General features: G+C 44.2%; 1 protein-coding gene across 1 annotated transcript in view; it reads right to left on the bottom strand.

Moving 5' to 3' along the window:
• Nucleotides 1-8,006, bottom strand: part of LOC115479778 (KN motif and ankyrin repeat domain-containing protein 1-like) — a 170,847-nt gene extending 162,841 nt beyond the window's left edge. Inside the window, 1 exon segment of the mRNA XM_030217970.1 lies at nucleotides 7,925-8,006. The gene's annotated coding sequence lies outside the window, so the exon portion shown is untranslated.
• Between the last annotated feature and the right edge of the window lie 9,794 nt (nucleotides 8,007-17,800).

Genomic DNA, 17,800 nt, shown 5'->3' on the forward strand with positions numbered 1-17,800 from the left:
GCCCTGCCCATGCTTTTTACATTTCCTTTGCATTTCCATGCTATGCCACTTAAGTGCATCCTTACAGAATACCACTTAGGCTCCCTGCTAGGGCTTTTGCAGACATGTAGGTGACAGTATTCTGCCTGCCCAATGCTCAAAGTGATTTAAACAGCCTGAAAAAGCTCCCATTTAAATAGCCTGTCGAGGGCTAACTGCAAATATTCAGCAGCACTTAACTGCTAACTTGTGAGTGTTCCAAGGGCAGAGTTGGCACTTATTTATTTAGATTTTGCTCACACTGTAGTAGGTCAAGGTAAGTTACATTCAGGCACTCTGGATATTTCTCTGTCCCAGGAGGGCTCACAATCTAAGTTTGTACCTGAGGCAATGGAGGGTTAAGTGACTTGCCCAAGATCACAAGGAGCAGCAGTGGGATTTGAACCAGCCACCTCTGGATTGCAAGACCGGTGCTCTAACCACTAGGGCACTCCTCTACTCCACTCTGATAATCAGCTCTTAACCACATAAGATAAGCACTTAAATTAAGCCGCATAAAAAGAAGTTCTGTCTTCCGCGGTTAAGGGCGGAATTTTGGACTTAGCCACATAAATTTTAGCAGCCAACATATATAATCGGATATTCAATGCCGGTGCTCGGACCTGGTCCAGCACTGAGTATCCGGGAATACAGTCAGTGGCGACATGGTTCAGAACTGAATATCCAGGAATACAGCCAGTGGTGGACATAAAAATGCTGACCACCGCCGATTGAATATCAGACGGTGTGAATTTATGTGCACAAAGGGCAAAGAAATGTGAGTACCCAGTTACATAAGTACATAAGTATTGCCATACTGGGAAAGACCAAAGGTCCATCAAACCAGGGAGAGGGAGAGGCAGAGATGGTGCACCTGGGGGAGGGAGAAAGAAAGAGATGGAGATTTTGCAACTGGGGGGGGGGAGAAAGATGTTGGATATGGAGAGGGGTGAGGGGGAGGGGAGAGAAATGTTTGAACCAAGAGGATGAAGGGAGGGAGAGAGGGAGAGATGTAGGACCTGGAGGGGACCCATGACTCTAATTGCCCAGGGGCCCAGATCCCTGTCAGTTTGCCCCTACACTCCAGTGGTCTGCGCTGAATCATTTGATTGATAGATTTTCTAAATCACATGGTCAAATGGGTGACTGTCCTTCTGCTTTCATGAGATCTGCCTCTCTCAAATTTAGATCTAAGGTGTAGGATTGGATGACTACTTCTCTTTCTTGTGGCTTCTTTCCAGCTTTATAGGGGAAATTATTCTCACCCCTATACTGAAAAATAAGAAGGAATCACGGGCAACTGTAAATAATTACAGTGGCCTCAATTCTATTTTTCACAAAGCTTATGAAAGGCTTGATTACTGTTCAGTTGGCTAATTATCTAGATTGGTTTGATATTTTGCATTACTCTCAGTCGGGGTTCCGGACTAATTTTAGTACTGAAACCACCTGAGATTAAAATTTTGATGAGTGAGGAGAAAAAAGCTCTTCTTGTGCAATTTGATTTATCAAGTGCATTTGATGTTGTGGATCATGAGTTATTATTGAAAACTCTATATTAGCATAACAGGAAATGTTTTTAATTGGTTTAGGGGTTTTCTCACCAAAAGATCATATCTGGTCATGATGAATGGGATTGTCTCGGATAAATGGTCTGCGAAGTGTGGGGTCCCCTAGGATTCACCACTCTCCCCATCCTGTTCAATGTGCTTATATCTTCGCTGGGTTGTAAAATAAAGACAGCAGGTTTTTGGGTATTTATAAATGCTGACAATATCACTGTGCTACTTGCACTGATATTTATGAGATTAAGGGGCTCATTTTCAAAAGAGAAAAATGTCTCCAAAACATTGTGGCATAAAGTGGCATTTGGATTTTTTTTCTCCAACTCGGATTTGAGATGCTTTTCCCTGCAGTGTGAAGAAATCACATGGGGGGAGTGTTGGGGGCAGGATTTGGGCATTCCCAAAACTTGGACTTTTTTTGCTATGATGGAACAAAGCAAAAATGTCCATGGCTAAAAGTTAGATGGCTTAGTCTAGACCTGTTTCTAGTCTAAATTGGACTACTATAATATAATCTATCTAGGTTGTTCTAAGAACTTGTTAAGGAAATTACAAACTGATCAAAATCTGGGGAAAGGAAGGAGGGAGGGAGGGAGGGAGGCAGGCAGAGATGGACAAAATACGGCTCTATGGTTGATTTTGTTCATTGAAGAAATTTGATAGGATTATACTTTATTATATTCGGCTGCATTGGTTGACTGTGGAGACTAGGGTCATTTTTAAATTATGCTGTTTATTATTCAAAATGATTCATGGAATCACCCCAGCTTATATGTTTACATTGATTTAAAGTTCTACATTTGAGGTATGGCACCCAAAATGTTTTAAGGCTATCATTTCCAACATGTAAGGGTTTAAGATCTAAGAGAATTTTTCTTACTCTTTTTTCCTTTCAGGCAGCCAATTTCTGGAATGCACTGCCTGCAGATGTAATTTGACTCACTCTGTTTCCTTTCGTAAGTCTGTTAAGACTATTTTATTTAAAAAGTATGTACTTTTAAACTAGGGGTTTTCAACCCAGTCCTCGGGACACACAGCCAGTCAGGTCTTCCGGATACCCACAATGAATATGCATGACAGAGATTTGCATGCACTGCCTCCGTTGTATGCAAATCAGGTTCATGCATATTCATTGTGGATATCCTGAAAACCTGACTTGTCTTTACTCTAGGACAGTGGCATTCCGAGGGGCGCTGACACCCCGGGGTGGATCGCCGATGCGCCCCGCCCCCCGGGTGCAGCGCCCCCCACCCCCATGCAGCGCGACCCCCCCCCCCCCCCCCCGGCGAAAGAACCCCCCCGGGTGCACGCCGCTGGGGGGGGTGCCGCGCGCCGGTCAGCGTCGTTGGTTTCCATGCTCCCTCTGCCCCGGAACAGGTTACTTCCTGTTCCTGGGCAGAGGGAGCATGGAAACCAACGACGCTGACCGGCGCGCGGCATCCCCCCAGCGGCGTGCACCCGGGGCAGACCGCCCCCACCGCTCCCCCCCCTTGGTACGCCACTGCTCTAGGATCAGACTTGGGAAACACTGTACTAGGTGATGTAATGATACGTGTTTCATTTTATCCAAGTAGTTTTCCAGTTAGCAAGGCCAATGCTCAAACTAATGCCAGTGTTAAAAAGTGGTTAGCATCTGATTTGCACACGTTATTGTACACAGAATGCTCAAAGAGGTCAAGCGCGGATGTTAACGTCAGCGCTAAATATTGCCGCAAATTGTATTGAACTGCATATAAATGGATGCTAATGAGGTCAGTTAGTATTCCTTCCCAATGCACAAACGAAAGTGATGTAATGCAAGAAGGAAATTATGTCCCATAATGCTGAAAATTTACCACCAGCTGAGGGATAGCATACGTGGTTTTCAGGAGAAGATTTCTTGCCAATTTCAGTGCATTGCACTGTGGTTTTTGTCTTCTTCTGCAAGCGGAAGGAAGCCCATGCAAGTTTGCATGCTGCTAATGAGAACCAAGCATGTGCGCGAGTCCAAGGAAAACCAAAAGTGAAAGCAATATAAGCATTTCCAAAAATTAAAGTGCAAGCAATTTTTGAAAGGCTCAAATTTAACAACGCAGAAGAACAGCACCAATGTGCGCTTACATGGCCAGGTTTGTCTGGGCATGCATACAAGAGCTGCGCCTACTGCAACCCTTTTGAGGGCAAGTGCCAGGCACGGTCCTCCCCTTCTTTTGGTTTATTGGCGCCAATTAACCGTGCATACTATTTGCATAAGATTTTTTTTAAGCATCACTTCACTATTTCTTTGCGTTCCTTTCTGCTTTATGGGCTTTGTGTTATGCTCTTCTGCGCGTGGCTTTCAGCGTTGGCCCCTGAACACCAGTCTTAACAGTGTAACTTCCAGTTCTGCCCCAGTACCACCCTTGCACTTTGATAGTGCCCGGTGATGAGTAAGGACTTTCAGAGACGCTATCTGCATAACGCCACAAGAAATCACCAGATAGTCCCAGCCAGTAGCATTTATTTGGATAGCAGGTGCTGTTATCCGGATGAATGCTTTTGAATATTGAGCCAATAACAATCGCCAGTATTATCCAAACCACTGTACCTGCTGTGTTCTGCACCTCTCACTTCACTTTTCAATAACTGTAATGGGCTAATGTTAATATTTCAGAGGTTGACAGCACCAGAGTTACACAGGTGCAGACAGTCACACAGGTTGAAAGAAGACCAGGTCAATTTTCTCTCTACCCACTAAGCCAATGACAGTAACATCACTGTCCATCTGTAGCCAATTCTAAACCTATCAAAAAAGACAAGGGTTGGGGGGGGGGGGGGGGAAAGAGAGGGAGAGAGCAAGGAGATAAAGGCCTCCCTGTGAAGTGAGGAGGTGGGGAGCTGAAAAGTATGTACCTAATCCTATTGACTCCTCATTTACAAAATCATAACATTTAATTTAATATGAGCAATTAAAATCAGCCATTCTAAGAAAACACCTAGGGGTGGAGAACAATAGAAACACATACAATAAAATACAATAAAAATGAAAGGGTCAATATTCAAAAGTGATTTAAGCAGCCAGGAGAAGCTTCTGGCCGGTTAAGTCACTTGTGCCGGGCTATCTGCTGACATTCAGGGGTCACTTAACTGGTTAGTGAATTTCAGCACTAACTTTTAAAGCCCTAGCAGACTATTTTGTGGGTAGTCCTGGGGCGGAGCCGGCACTTATGTGCATTGTGCCAGTATTCAGAACTTAACTATCTAACCTGCCTGTTTACAATGCAGCATTAGCGCATGGCTTTGTAAACAGAGGGGTAAGTTAACTAGATAAATTGGACCACATAAAACTCAGAGGCCGATGCACAAAGCTTGCAATGTTTGCTTTAGACCGCTTGTAGCCAGTCTAAAGCAAGCATTATTTAGCGTCTAATGCACAAAGGGGTTCTGCGTCCCTTTTACCATTCACCGTAGCAGCTATCGATAACCCCATGGAAATGTATTACAAGCTCATCATAATTAAAATGAGCATGCTGGCGGATGCACAGAGAGGAGTGCCTACCTTTAAAGTGCTAGGTTTTAGAGCAGGCGGAGCTGTCAGAGAGAAGCTCTCCTCATCCATGCTGGCAACTCTGACTGACCCCCTGTCCAGTTCCCTTCTTCCTTCAGCCTCTGCCTCCAGACCACCCCCCCCCCCCCCCCCAGCCTGGTACAGGGAGCCCTCCCCTCCTTTTCGCTCTCTGCTGACCTTGTTCAGCTTCACGCACCTCAGCCCCTGCTGCCATCTTTATAAACTGGCTATGCAGGTCCCCCCACCACCACAGGCAGCTGCAGGAGCTACTACTACTACTTGACATTTCTAAAGCGCTACTAGGGTTACGCAGCGCTGTACAGTTTAACATAGAAGGACAGTCCCTGCTCAAGGAGCTTACAATCTAAAGGTCAAATAGGGGCAATCAAATTGGGGCAGTCTAGATTGCCTGAATAGGTTAGGTGCCGAAGGAGACATTGAAGAGGTGGGCTTTGAGCATGGATTTGAAGATGGGCAGGGAGGGCCCTTGGCGTAAGGGCTCAGGAAGTTTATTCCAAGCATAGGGTGAGGCGAGGCAGAAAGGGCAGAGCCTGGAGTTGGCGGTGGTGGAGAAGGGTACTGAGAGGAGGGATTTTAACCTACAAACGCACTCAGTCTGCAGCCCCTCATTACCTCTCTACCCTCATCTCCCCTTAGGTTCACACTCGTAACCTCCGCTCACAGGACACAGGACAGCTGCAGGAGCTCTGAAGTTTTGCCCTGAAGATGAAGTTTCGTGAATGCAAGAGCTCCCCCCCCCCTCTCTCCCCATGTCCTGGAAACAACTCCTGTTCTCTGCATGTGTTAGGCACTTCCAGGGACTGATGCACAAAGGTCACCATTAAATATCTGTGCATCTCAGTTGCATGCCATCCCCTTTGTGCATCGGTCGCTGTTTGTGATTCTGTTTATGATTCGGTGCGTTCACCTGTGGTTGTCGTATTTAACCGCGACCTTTGTGCATCGGCCCCTCAGTCCTATCTTTATTTATTTTATTTATTTGTAGCATTTGTATCCCACATTTCCCCTCATATTTGTAGGCTCAATGTGGCTTACATAGTACTGGGAGGCGTTTGCCGGCTCTGGTGAGAACAAATACAAAGTGGTATTGTGGTAGGATAAAGTTCATGTGATGCAGTCACATTTAGGGAAATGTGCAGCAGAAGAGCTGAATTATGTCCACTACGTACTTTAATTTTGATCTGTCACTGGGGTCAGGCATTTAGGTTGGATCGGTAGGGTATGCCTTTTGAATAGGTTAGTTTTTAGTGATTTCCGGAAGGTTAGGTGGTCTTTTTTCATTTAGGTAGTTAAATGCTGAATATCACTCTTAACCAGATAAGAGGTAACCAACTGCAGGGCATAATGCTGGTAGCAACCAATAAAACGCTGACTGCCGACGGCTGAATATTTACCCCTAAAACATTTTTTTAAAAACAAGAGCATAATAAAACCTAAAAACTTCACAAGACAATACACCTATAGTACTACTAAAAAAATAAGAATTAAAACATGCTGCTTCTTATCCCAGTTGGATTTCAGAATACGGGGAAGGGGTGGGAAGGAGCTCCTTCACCTCTGGCACTTGTAAGATTTACGCTTATTCTTAAATCCTCCACTGTATCCTGATCTGTCTAACCTAAATTCCTGGTTATAGCATGGGAAAACATTCTGCAGTCCTGCACTGGTCGTCTGCATCTGGCTAGGATTAGGTGACAGCTGTTGTGTTCCTGTGTCTGTGAGATGAGACTGTGAACATTTCTCAATCTCCCACCCTTTCTTTCTAGAGATCAAACTGGGAGTCAGGCCTTGTTTTGGACCCTCTTCAGAACTAAACCAGAACCCCAGACTCTCCTCTGAATGATGTCTGACTTCAAGTCTAATCCCCCCCCCCCCTCCCCCACACACACATACACTTTTGATTGTCTGCAGTTTGACTCCTTTCCAATCTGGAAGGGGGTCCAGGAATGTCTTTCAGACCACACCTGCATATTGCTCGGGTCTTTTTTTTCACCCAGCTTCCTTCCCTTCCCTTCATCAGCTAAACAACAAACTCACAATTAAGCACTTGTACAATGAATCCATCCATGGCCACCCACCACAGGAAAGAAGCAGCACACATCTGCTCAGTCTTCAACTGAGAAACAAGCTTTGCCCAAGAGGGTTTCTCTCTCTTCATAGTCCTAAAGGACATGAAGAGAAAGAAGTCTTCACGCTCCCAATTCGGAACAGGGTATAACTGTTTTCCTGCCCAAAGAATCCACGCCAAGGGCCAGCTGCCAATGCACATCAGCCCAGCTGTGAGGCTCTAAGCCATCCAGAGAAGCTGCAGTGCACCCCACAGCACCCTGTCGGCAATGATTCACTGGGGAATTAAAGGATTAACAGGCATTTGACCTACATAGCACTGCCAGAAAGTGACTGAAGTGCAATATACCAACCTCAAAAAGAAAGAAGCGCCCAACAATCTCCTCCCCTCCCCGACCCCAAGCTGACCCCGCTTCTATGTTCTCCACTGACCAGGGGAATGAGGTGTGATCCTACCTGGAAGTTTCTACTGAAGACAGACAGGATTATTCCTGTCATCTGAGAGCAAACAGCAGCTTTACCACCCTGGCACAGATTCTGCGGCAAGTACTCAGTCTTTCCCTAGCCACAACATGCCATGCCCTACCCGAGGACTCAGAGCAGTTGCAGTATGTGTGACTTTCCTTCTAGCAAGAAAAGTGCAGATTCCAGCTCCCCGATCACCCCACTACACACACACACACTCCCACCAGTTTAGAAAATGTGAAGCTGAACAGCATGGACTTACCTAAAGCTCCCTGCCTCTTACAGTTTGCAGTGATCCGGCTGCTGTTCCAGCGGTGTCTGCAGCTGCCCTGCCTCCTTCTCTCTCCCTCTGACACTCCAGCCAGAGCCCTGCCTCCCTCCCACCCCAGTGTGAGCTCCAGCTCCAGGAGTCCCATCCATAGGACTCCCAGAGAGGGAGGTGGGACTGTGCAGCTCAGAGAGCCCAGAGTCGTAATAAGGAAGATCACACTGCAGGAGCTGCTCATTTCTTAATGCTATTTAACAATCTTTTCATTTATTTGAAAAAAAAAAAAAAGAAAGCCTGACTTTTGCCCACTGGGTTTCCATTGGGTCCCCTCTGTTGAAGAGGAATTTCAATTCAACAAACTTCCTTAACTACTGGATCTACTTTCTTTTTTCAGGCTATTACAGGTTTCAAAAGTTTCACATTTATTCGATATATCGTTTACTGTGTGTAATCCTGTAAGTCATCTAGGCAGTTTACAATGAATACAACAATATATACGGTAAAATACGTGCTACTCTCTGGAAAAAAGTGACTGAAGTGGAGGAGTAGCCTAATGGTTAGTGCAGCAGGCTTTGATCCCAGTGATCCGACCGGATTCAATTACCAATGCAGCTCCTTGTGACCTTGGGCAAGTCACTTAACCCTCCATTGCCCAGGTACAAAAACCGAGGGGCACCTTTTACAAAGGTGCGCTGAAAAATGGCCTGCGGTAGTGTAGACGCGTGTTTTCAGCACACCTGTACAAAATGCCTTTTTTTAAAAATTTTTGCCAAAAATGGACGTGCGGCAAGATGAAAATTGCCGCTCGTACATTTTGAGTCTGAGACTTTACCGCCAGCCATTGACCTAGCAGTAGGTTCTCACGCGGTAACCGGGCGGTAATGGTCTATGCACGTAGAATGCCGATTATTTTCCGGCACGTGTAGCGGACAAGTCAAAAATGAAATTAACGCAAGGGCCACGCGGTAGCCAGCCAGTGCATGTTGGGTGTGCGTTGGCACCTATGCGGCTTAGTAAAAGGACCCCTTAGATTGTGAGCCCTCTAGGGACAGAGAAAGTGCTGCATACAACTAGTAGCACTATAGAAATGATCAGTAATAGATGCAAAATGTTGAGACTGGCAGATTTTTCATGTCATGGGCCCATAAGCAGTCTGAAAAAGTCACACGTTTGGAGGAGTGGCATGGAGGAGTGGCCTACTGGTTAGGGTGGTGGACTTTGGTCCTGGGGAACTGAGGAACTGAGTTCAATTCCCACTTCAGGCACAGGCAGCTCCTTGTGACTCTGGGCAAGTCACTTAACCCTCCATTGCCACATTGAGCCTGCCATGAGTGGGAAAGCGCAGGGTACAAATGTAACCAAAAAAAAAAAACTGTTGTATTACAAATTGTTTGCTGTAACAGAATTCATTAAAATTTCATTTTTTGTTTTTGTTCACTTTAGTCACATTTTTCCCCAGAGATGGTCACATATATTAGAAAAGGGACAGAAAAGAGACAAAATGTAGGATTTTGTCATTGCACATCCCAGACTCTAGGACTCTAACACAAGCCTCCCTGAGCAGCTGTTTGAAAACTGACAACTTGGAATTTTAAGAATCAAAGGTTTTGTGAAAAAATACGTTTTGAGGACAACTTCATATTTCTGGAATTAAGTTTCCAAAGGTAAGTACGATGAGAAGGCATCCCAAAGAGTGGGACTTGTGACCCTAAAAATGGAGTGCTGAATCATGTCTAATTTTACGTAGTGGAACGAGGGGATCATTAGAAGATTCTGCTGGGATGAACGAAGTGTGCATGAGGAGGAGTAAGGGATCAATCATGATATGATGTCCAGATAGTCAATTTTATGGATTAATATCAGAATTTTATACAGTATCCGTAATACTATAGGTAGTCAGTGCTTTGCTTCCAAAAGTTGGGTGACGTGATCATATTTTCGAGCACACATTTGGTATCAATTGTAAATGGCTAATATCAGTCATGCAAAGCCATGGAATTAGAGAATTGCACAGAGACAGAATTTTGCCCATCCCCACTGGAATCTCTTCCATCTCTGCCCGTCCCCTGTGCTAAAATAACCCAACTTGTGGTAAAATAACTCAACAGCAGCTCATGTTGATAATTTTCTCTCTCACTGCTTATGGGGTTTTCAATAATATCAACTATATCCATTATATTTTTTAGCGCTATTATAATTACCATAGCACAAGAAAAGGATAAGTAGGTTGGCCTGGCACTATACTTCCGCTGGAACCCCACAGGACCTGCATCCATTCCCGCAGGATCCCTGCATGACTTGCGTCCATCCCTGAGAGAGTCCCGTGGACCTGGAGGGGATCCCTGCGGGAACTGCGGGATTCCCACTAACCCCGCTCCCATGCAGTTCTCTACATGGAATAGGGCATTAAAATAGTCAAGGTTGCTGATTACAAGTTTACTGGTATGCACGAGGATCTGCAGTGCTTTGGGATCAAACAGGTTCTGAATTGAGCGGATCAATTGCAGTTTGAAAGAACATTACTCACTAATGGGGAGATATGAGGATGGAAATTCAGCTTGGAGTCCAAAGTTGCTCCCAGCGTTTTTACAGGTGTTGCAATAGGGATCTTATTGTCTGCAATATCTATAAAACCTAAAGATGATGTATTCTGTTTTCTAGAGAACAGGAGGGCCTTTGTTTTTTCAAGCGTTTTCAGCCATACAGCAACGGTGGCTAATTTTGTGTTAAGTAATAGAAAATCTTGTGGACTTTGTGGATCCAGAATTTACCAATATATCCAGCTGTAAACTATGCCAAAACATTTCACAGGCCCCCACAGTCATTCACAAAGGAAAAATATTCAACATTAAGGAATCTTTCACGTGTTCATCTTCCAATGTGGTATATATCACTCAGTGTAAAAAATGCAAGGAAGGCTTCTACATTGGTGAAACAAGTCAGATGCTAAAGAAGAGTGTAACCAGGTCTCCCTTCCAGGTGGGAGCCAGGGTTGACCCTGCTTAGCTTTCACCAGCTTCCGTCTGCTTTCCTAGCCAGCCACCGCACTTTTGCTCACTCTCTCTCTCCACCTTGCCAGCTGCTGAGAAAATCAGTCCCACTCCAGCAGTAAGAGCAATCCAAGTTCTTTATTGTTACAGATGTCAGCCTTGTTTAAACACCTCCAACTATCAGCAAACTTTAATCCATTTTCAATTACAGGCTTTTGTTTTAAATTCTCCCTCCCAAACCTCCAGCCACACTATCTTCACCGCAGATAGTTTTGGAGATTTAGCTGGAACCACCTCCTCTCTCACCTCCTACAGTTTTAAGTTCCCCCAATGCACATGCCTTTCTGTCTTAAAACCCTTCCTCCCCCCCCCCCCCCCCCCCCCCCTTCCACAGCTCTACCTCTTGGGAACCGCCAATATGGTAGCAAGTTGTGCTTTCCAGTTGCTCCCCCACTGCTTTGCTCCCAGCTTCCCCCAACTCCACAACCAGGGCAATGCTGAGGCCACAAAAGCTCTCACCCTGTCTGCACGGGTTAGAGCCAAACCGCCCACCTCCATACATTCCCCCTTACCTTCTCCTTCTACCTCTTCTTTATTCCACTCCATCTCCTCCTCCTCCTCCCAAAGCTCCACCAGCTGTTCCCCATCTCCAGGATCAGACCTCATCTCCCAATCAGTCACCCCACCCTCCCCCTCCTGAGAGTTCAGCTGACCCTACACTGGCTTCTGGGGAGTGTAGTTTTTCTCCTGCATTACAGCTTTCCCTGGCAGTTTGACCCCTAGAGGGCGCCCTGCTCTCCTAGCTGGGCTGAATGACCGGGGATGATGCCGGCTGAAAGAACCACTTTCCCCTTTCCCTCGTACCAGCCCTCCAGAGTGCTCACAAGAGATTTAATTTACATAGACACCATATGAAAAATGCTAGTACCAATAAAGATGTCACGCCTGTGGGGCAGCACTTTACAAAACCAGAACACTGTACCACTGATTTCATGGTAAGAATCCTTAAAGGGAACTTTAAAACAATACAGGAACGTAAGACCTTTGAAGTCAGAATGATTAAATATTTTGACACCCACCAGACAGGACTTAACAAAGATCTGGGTTTTCTAGCTCATTATAAACCATAAAATTGTACTGCTTTGTCACCCTCCTGTCTCCATGCATATCTCCCTGTCCCTCATCCACCAGACTCTTCCTGTCTCTCACCTATCCACCCCCATCCTGTTAGACTGTCACTGGAATGTTTTGATGTTTCATATATACTGCCATCTACCAACATTTGCTTATTTCCGATCTGACGAAGGGCAATCTTTGAAAGCTAATCAAGAAATGTATTAAGTTATGTTCAATAAAAAAGGTATCATCTTATTTTCTTTTCCATGTTTTATTTTATTTTATTTCTATTGATTAGAATTTACCAGAATATTGATAAAATATTTCCGCAGGGGGTTACCCAACAGTAATCGGGCAGGGTCACGCACTGTCCGGTTACCACCGGGTTGCTGCAGGAGCCCCCACCGCCACCTCAATGGGTAGTGGGAAGTGCTCCCCCCCCCCCCCCCCCCCTCCAATGGCTGCATGGCAATTGCGAACTTACCGCACGGCCATTTCATCATTCTACCTTTTTTACCCACTGCGGTAAAAGGGGGACTCTGCATGCGGCAAAAACTCACGCTGCCGCTAGCGTAGGGCCCCTTTTACTGCAGCTTAGTAAAAGGGCCAATTAGGCAGTTAAGTGCTGAGCCACATGAGCAGCAACTGCATCCCCAGACCACCCACAAAATCGCTGGGTATAGCTTCAGTGGTTAACGTTGGTCTTCAGCAGCACTAACCAGTTGAGGTCAGCAACAGATAGTCCGGGCCTGGTTAAATCGCTTTGAATATCAGCCCCTTAGCATCTAGCTCTCACTTTTCCAGTGATAGTTCAGAGTGAGTTACATTTAGGTACTGTAGGTATTTCCCTGCTCCCAGAGGGCTTCCAGTCTAATTTTGTACCTGAGGCAACAAAGGGTTACGTGGATTACCCAAGCAGTGTCAGTGGGATTCAAAGGCTGGTTTCTCTGGTTCACAGCCTGTTTTTCTAACCACTAGTCTACTCTTCCACATTTTCTGTCATCCTGATTTCTTACAGTCTAGTAATATAGTAGATGATCTGGTTAACGAAATCAAACACTGCTGAGAGATCAAAGAAAAAAGAATCAGTTTTATCCTGATCTACATTGGCTTGAATAAAACTAAGCATGCCAATGAGATCTATTTCGGTATTATGATATCTGCCGAAACTGGGCTGATTGGGGTGCAAGAGAAGAGTAAGATGGTCTACTACAAGAAATTCCACTATCTTTGATATGAAAGAAAGATTCTCAATGGGACAATAACTGGATAAAATGCTACTGCTAAGGCAAGGATCTTTCTGATGGGGATGGATGTAGGCAGATTTCCAAAGGAAGGGGACTACCCCACGATCAAGACTGGAGATCATAGCGTGTATGAATCAAACCAGAAGGTTGTCTAATCATTTAATCAAAGCTGATGGGGAGGGGTCATGAGGTGCAGTCATGGGCCTCATAGATTTTAATGTTTGTGAGATAGTAAAAAGCAATGGAAGCTCAAGACTCGTCGAGTACTGCACAGTGATTGTGCTAAGGATGATGATTGAGTTGAACATTTACAATCTGCTGAAGATGAGCCTGAGCATGTATTGATTAAAGAGATGAAGAGTTCACTGGTGCCTTAAGGGCTGGTGCCTTTTGAAGAGCTTCTGGAAAATATGTAGATAGATCCCTAGCTGTCAGAATGAATGGGGAAGTATTAAGTTTAGATGTTTAGGTTAAATTCCTTACAATCCCGAATAATTTTGCAGCATGGGGTGTCTTAGCTATTAATGCTGTATTTTGGCCACATACACTTTTATTTTGTTAGAGTTAGCCATGTGTTTATATACATAAGAACATAAGAGTAGCCATACTGGGTCAGATCAATGGTCCATCTAGCCCAGTATCCTGTTTTCCAAACAGTGGCCAAGCCAGGTCACAAGTACCTGGCAGAAAGCCAAATCGTGGCAACACTCTATACTACAAATCCCAGGATAAGCAGTTGCTTCCCGTGTCTGTCTCAATAGCAGTCTATGGACTTTTCCTCCAGGAATTTGTCCAAACCTTTTTTAAACCCAGATATGCTAACTGCTGGTGACTTGCCTGCCTGGCAATAATCAATGCTTCAATATTTTCTCCACTGACACTCGTGATATCAGAGCTGACAAACCATGAGAAGTCTGACATGAAACCAGGAGGGACAGAAGATGTTTTTATCAGAGCTAATTTGTTTAAGGAAGAAAGAAGTGATTTGTTCCAGGTCTGTGCTTGGTCCTCTAGTGAGAGAGTGGAGAATTGTTCAAAAGTCAGATCTAGTTTATTTATTTCATTTATATCCCACATTATCCCAACAGATCAGGTTCAATGTGGCTATCAACTTATTACGATTAACAGTACAAAAAGCGATGCACGATAGTATACATTAAGTAGTAATAACAAAATAAGAGGATTGAGTAATTACAATATATAATATGGAAAGGAATGCTAGATGAAAAAAAGGTAACAATTTATAGTCATCCATGTATAATAACAATTATAATAGAACTGAGAAATTGAATAATTGTACAATTAGGGGTTTAAATTAATTATGATCATCAGTGAGAAACTGCTTAAACAGAGAGCCTTTATGATATTTCTGGAATATCAAATAATTAGATTCCCATCTGATGAATTCCGGGAGGGAATTCTGTCATTTGATACAGACGTAAGAGAATCCTGACATGTAGACTGACTTGTAGTTCATGCTTGAGGTCTCCTATAGTTATAGTGTAAAGATTTCTGGTGTGCTTAAACTGATGTTATGAATTGTAAAGCAGTACAGGCACATTTCAAGTGCTGAATGTTCAGGTACAGTCAGCTGCATCCTTGGATGATTCAAATATGGATGCACTTAAAAATATATCAGTCTGCACAGACTCTAAATATTGAAGTAAAGAGCTCTGTCCATTTCCAGATAAGTTCTGCTTAGCTTTGGCTGTGCCTAGCTGAGGGGGGACATTTTGAATGCAGTTGCTGTAGCAGAATCGGAGGGCACCTGGCATGGAATTTGGCTCCAAGTTGCTTCAGTTTATAAGGAGGTTCCTTCCCTGCAGTGGCTTCTCTAGCTAAAAATATTTGAAATATTTGAGGTAGCAATGGGAAGGCAATTCAGGTACGAGGAGTTTGGGGGGGGGGGGGGGGGGGGAAGAGCCAAAGTGACATTTCTATACACCATTATTATCCCCCTTAACCTTTAAATAAGCTATAAAAGACACTAAAAGTTCCAAGGGACTTCTATGCATAAAGAATCCCACTGGCTAGTTTCAGCTACCCAGAAACTTCCATTTCTAAATGATAGCATTATTTCATAGATTCTTCTAAATGGGAGTGAAATCTGGATTCCACGCAAGATAAACCAGAATCCAGATATGCCAAATGACCTAGTTCCAGGAGGGAGACATGGCCAATCCTGGTTCTGAACATACACCCTAAAGCAGTGTGGGAGTTGGGAGTCCCTGATTCTACCCATTGAAATCCATGCTGCAGGTCCAGCATAGGACTGACAGAAAACCAGAAATAGCCCCCTGTTAGCAGTGCTAAGAATCTCAGTAAAAACCCTGTAACACACACCACAATGGAGCTAGGACCTTTCCCCATACAGCTCACCATACAAAGATATGATTCAAATTGCAAAATATTTATTTATTTATTTATTATGATATTTCTACCCTGCATTTTCCCAAGAAAAATCAGGTTCAATGCAGCTTACAAAACAAATTAGGAGAAAGCATTACAAGACAATTAATATTAATACAAGAATACAACTATTTAAAAAAAATTTCTTTTCATATTAGCTGAACACAGATCTAAAGAAATGGGCTTTAAGTAAACTTCTAAACGACATTTAATCAACTGAGTATCTGATATACTTGGGTAACGAGTTCCAGAGTTTGGTACTTTGGTAAGAAAAATTAGTATTACGGATAGTTTTGTAGGTTAAGTTTTTACAACTTGGGAAATGTAATATGAGATATTCTCTAGATGATGAAGTGGCATTTCATGGTGATAACTTAATGAGATCTATCGTATAAGATAGTAAGATACCATAAAGAATCACATGAAGAAGAACACAGAGTTTAAATTAAATTCTTTCATTGATAGGTAACCAATGTAGACCCTTAAGAAGAGGAGATGCTTTAACGTAACGCAGCAATCTATATATAAGGTGGGCAGACGTGTTTTGTGCAGTTTGTAGTTTTCTTGGGAGACTCCACTTAATACCTGCATAAATTGAATTGCAATAGTCCAATTTGGTTAAGACTAACAACTGAACTACAGTGCGAAAGTTTGATCTTGAAAAGAATGGTCTTAGGGCCGTTTACTAAGCCGCACTAGAGGAGCGTTAGTGCTTTTAGTGCTCGTTAACCATTAGCCAGAACAGTGGCGTTCCTAGGGTGGCTGACACTCGGGGCGGATCGCCGATGCGCCCCTCCCCCCCGGCAAAAGGACACATCCCCCGGCGAAAGGACACCCCTCCTGGGTGCATTTTTACCTGCTGGGGGGTGCCGCGCGCCTGTTGGCTTCGCTCGTTCCATGCTCCCTCTGCCCCGGAACAGGAAGTAACCTGTTCCAGGACAAAGGGAGCACAGAATGAGTGGAGCCGACAGGCACGTGGCACCCCCCCACCCCCCAGCAGCATGCATCCAGGGCGGACTGCACCCACCGCCCCCCTTAGGAACACCACTGAGCCAGAAGATATGTGGACACCAGCGATATTCAGTGCTGCTACCCACATATCTAGCTGGGCAGATAGGACCGCATAAAAAGCAGTCGTATCTTTGTCTGGTTAGATATACTGGTTCTGGCAGTGACCTGGATATTCAAAGTCATGCTCAGACATAGCTCAACATTGAGTATCTGAGTCTAATTTAGCTGGTGCCAGTTAGCATTTAAAGAAATGCTGACCACTGCCAGCTAAATACTGACCTATATGAATGCACCTTTTTAGGACCCCCCCCCCCCCCCAGTGTATCTATCCAGTTAGTGCCAGCACCCAATAAGCTGCCATCCCCTACCCCTCATTGAAGCCCAGGCACCCTTCAAAACCTCCAACCAATAATATTGATCAGTCTTGAAGCCCAGCTGCCTCTTCCTATTGATGTGGCCCTTTATAAAATGAAGGGTCCAGGTAAGCTGAGATCACAATTCTTCTCACAGGTATAGTGGGGTGGTCGGGCTGAATAGTGAGAGGCTTAGTGGGTGGTAGGGTGGGGTGGAAATGTTTTATGGGGGTGAGGTACTTGATAGGCAGGGTGGAAAGGGAGGCTGCATTGGAGAGTGGGGGTCTTACTAAGTAACAGAGCAGAATGGGGATTGTGTTGGGGGCTTCTAGAAACATTATTATATGAAAGCAGCACACTGTATCCTACATGTGATATTTCATAGTTCCTAATCTTCAGGACATTGTGTGTGTGGTCCAGAAACTTAAAGAGAACTAAGAATCCTCTAGTCCATCTGCATGTTCATGTCAGGCATTAACCCTTTAGTGTCCAATGTTCCCATCAATCTGTTCCCATATGGCTTATTACGAGAACATTGGACACTAAAGGGTTAATGGACGTTTGAATTCATTGCTTAGAAATAAAAGCTAGTAAGTGCGTTAAAGGTGGCACCTTTTCACTGGGCTAATTTAATGCCTTAAAAAAAAAGTGAATTTTCCCAGAGCCTAGTTATATATATATATATATATATATATATATATATATATATATATATATATAAAATAACAACCAAAAAAAGAAGAA

The sequence above is a fragment of the Microcaecilia unicolor genome, chromosome 11, assembly GCF_901765095.1.
Source record: "Microcaecilia unicolor chromosome 11, aMicUni1.1, whole genome shotgun sequence".
Classification (NCBI taxonomy): Eukaryota; Metazoa; Chordata; class Amphibia; order Gymnophiona; family Siphonopidae; genus Microcaecilia; species Microcaecilia unicolor.